General features: G+C 46.5%; 1 pseudogene; it reads left to right on the forward strand.

Annotated features, from left to right (window-relative positions):
- The first annotated feature begins 381 nt into the window (after positions 1 to 381).
- On the forward strand, positions 382 to 2346 carry LOC144797981 (targeting protein for Xklp2-A pseudogene; annotated as a pseudogene).
- Positions 2347 to 3639: the final 1293 nt, after the last annotated feature.

Below are 3639 nucleotides of genomic sequence, written 5' to 3' on the forward strand. Positions count from 1 at the left end.
TTCGGTGTAATCCAGCACATTTTATGATTGTATTACTTCATTATTTTGTTGGTTGTACACTTGTTAACACTGTATGCCCATTGGTTGCACCTCCTTAGTACCAGTTTAATTCTAAAATATAGCAATAAGCTACAGAAAGGTGAGCAGTCAACCTTTACAAAGGGCCTTTCACTGCACGGCAAACAAGGGTTGCTGCATTTTAGTAACTTTTGGACCGTATGAGCTAAAAAAAATGTGTTTGTTAAAATCTGCAGATTATGCAGCAGATGATGGATTATGTAGCAAATGCAGCAAACCAATAATTATGAGAAAACACCATGGTGGCAAATTCTGTGTGTTGGACCGACCAAGAAACGCGAAGGACCTCAACGCCATCACACTATGAACACAAGGGCTACCCCGCCGCAGCATGATGGCTTCCACTGTCAGCCGAAGAGGACCCCAAAAGGCAGTCTTCCACAAGCTATTGTTGCACCTTTTAAGTCTGATATCAGCAATGCAGAGCGGTTTGAATTCCTAGCTGCATCCTTTGGAAGTCTTCCTGCAAGATTGAGAAATGTGCCTGATGTTGGACCAGCTGAGGTGCTGCCAAGAAGAAGAACTATGATGAAAGCAAAGAGCACAGAGGAACAAGAGCTAGAGCAAATTCAGCATCTGCAGCAAGAAGTGGTGGAGCAGCACAGGAAGAATGAAGAGAGCTTTAAAGCGGCCATTGCAGGAACGGGTGAGCCTCCGATAAAACTGATCCCAGTACCCAGACCCGTGGGGAAAGTTCACTTCCAAACCGATCGACTCAGACGACAATCCGTGAGCAAGGCAAAGGATTCCAAAGTGGTAGACGTCACTGATGTGCCCAAAAGACCCGTCTCCTCTCCAGCTCCTCTACCTAAGGGAGATAAAACCATTCCAAAGCCTTTCAAATTACCAAAGGGAAACAAGATGAAACTGGAGCAGGAGAGGGAGTCATGCGACTTTGTATCCACTGCTCAGCAGGTTGAGGCTTTTTTCAAGCGCACGCCGTGTCGCCATCACCTCCAGAGCCAACAGAAGCAGATTGTGTGACCATAACCTGTGAAATGGGTAAAACCCAAGGTAGCCACTCCCAAGACTCCTCATCTGGAGACAAAGAGGCGCCACCGCCCAGTGACCTACAAAAGTACAGCTGAAGTGGAGGCCGAGCAGCTAGAGAACATGCAACAGTACAAATTTCGGGCCCGGAAATTAGATCGTAGGATCCTGAGGGGGCCTCCGATTCTCCCAAAGAAGCAGCCTGTGAAGGAGCACACCAAGCTGGTTCGCTTTAACTTTCACCTAGAGAGGTGGATCCAAGAGCGGGAGGTGACTGAAGTGGAGGCAGAGGTGTTCACATTTCATTCAAGGCCTTGTCCAACTAAGATTCTTGAAGGGGTGGTGGGTGTTCCAGAGAGAAAAGCGTTCTTCCTACGGTACCAAAGTCACCATGTTTTGCTTTGAAGTACAGAGTCCATCCATTCCCCCATGACGAGCAGGAAGTGTTGGTCATTAAAGCAAATCCAATGCCAGATTTTGGTGCACCATTTAAGCCAAAAGCTCCAGAGCAGAAACAGAAGCAGACCAAGATGGTACCGTTCTCCTTTGAGTCCAGGGATAGAGAGCGTATCGCACGAAAGGTGAAGAAACTAGAAGTAAGGAGAGAGGAGTTTCCAGTGTTCAAAGCTTAATCGCTGCCTTGCTTTGACCAAGTCTTGCTTCCTGCGAAAAGGGTGAAACCTGTAACGCAGTCAGAGCCTTATAACTTCCAAATAGAGGAGAGAGGAGCGAAAAAGACCCAGCAAGGAGATGGAGGAGCTGAAATAGCAGTAGGAAGCCACATGCTTCAAAGCTCGTCCCAGCACTGTCCTCCACAAGGAGCCCTTTGTACCAAAGAGGGATAGCAGGATTTTGCTTGTTCAAGATGACTTTGAGCTGGCAACTGAGAAGTGTGCAAAGGAGAGACAGGAATTTGAGAAGCGAATGGCTGAGCTGGAGGCCATAAAGGACAAGATGGAAGAGGAAGATCGTATTCGGAAAGAAGAACAAGAAAAACAAGAGCTGGCCCAAATGAGGAAACATGACCTTGTAAGTCTAGACAAAAAAATGAAGCAAGCAAACAGGCGAGAGTCAGTGTCGTTCATCATTTTAAATACACCCAGGAGAATCGGGGACTCACTTCTACGCCGAGGACTTGGAAAAAAGACTCCCACATCCAAGAACTCTCCCCATGGAAGCAACAATAGGTCAAAAGCCACTTCCACTAATGTCACACCAGTGGAAGATTTCAGCAAAACACAAGTAAAAATTACCCCCTTCGGAAGTCTCCCAGGATAGCTTCCTCTAAATCCCTGCGAATACATAAGCAAGCAAACTGGCGAGAGTCACTGGCGTTCAGCATTTTAAATACACCCAGGAGAATCGGGGACTCACTTCTACGCCGAGGACTTGGAAAAAAGACTCCCACATCCAAGAGCTCTCCCTGTAAAAGCAATAGTTCTAAAGCAACCTCCACTTATGTCACCAGTGGAAGATATCTGGAAAGCTCAAGGAAAGATTCGCCCCTTTGGAAGTCTCCAAGGATAGCTTCCACAAATCCCTGATAATACTGAATAAGATTTTTGAATGTAAGCTACCAAAGAATAGGAAAATGTCAAACATCGCCATTTCGGACATTTTGAACGTGTAGAAGATTTCCATTGTCTGTCTTTATCATGATTTTTATATATTTTTCTATTGTAAATAAACTAATTTCTCATTCAAAAACACCATGGTCGCGCAATTCCAATGGCCCTGGCTTTAATGCATTTAATGGCATTATTGAAGCATTCACCTGGTTCCCCCTGCACTGTCTTTTCCCTTCTCTTCGGCCAGCATGGATCTCACCTTGTGATCTTGTATCCCCACCTCTTCTCCAAGCGTCTCTTTTTTTTTATAGCAAAGTGATGTTTGAGAAACAATAGAGAGTGGTCATCAAACTGTAAAAAGGGTGGGGAGGAACAAGAGGAGGACAATGTGAAGAGGTTGTGGGGCATGGCAAAGTGTTTGCCAAGCAGGGGTGTAGCTATCAGTGGTGCAGCAAGTATAGTGGACCCTTGAGTGTGAGGGCCTTCTGGTACCCCAGCTACAGGGGTGAGAGTTGAGAATGAAGGGACCAAAGGGGAGTGGCAGGAAAAGCCAGTCTCCCCTGTGAGGCTTTGTGAAATGGAGCAGGCAACAAGGTGAAGGCAGGGGATAGGCCTGGGACAAGGCAGGGGTTGGATTTAAGGGTCAAACCCTTGATTGCCCATCCTTCGTGACATGCATGTCCCTGCTGATGCTTCTCTCTGGCGTATCCTTCAGGCTATCTTCAGGAGGCGAGGGGGTTAAACTTGGGGTATTTGCTTACATCCTGCAAGGAGGTCCTGTGAGCCAGCACACAACACTTTTTAGCTTGACGCCTGACTTTAAAATGGTGCTTGCTTGAGCCATTTAGAGCTGTGCCTCTCCTCCACACTGGTAATAAACAGCGAAACAGAACTACATTCACCCTGGCTGCCTTTAAAATGGAGCCTGTTCGAGACACTGTTAATAAACAGTGAAATAGGACTACATTCACCCTGGATGCCTTTAAAGTTGAGCCTTTCCGAG

Source organism: Lissotriton helveticus, chromosome 12, assembly GCF_964261635.1.
Source record: "Lissotriton helveticus chromosome 12, aLisHel1.1, whole genome shotgun sequence".
Taxonomy (NCBI): domain Eukaryota; kingdom Metazoa; phylum Chordata; class Amphibia; order Caudata; family Salamandridae; genus Lissotriton; species Lissotriton helveticus.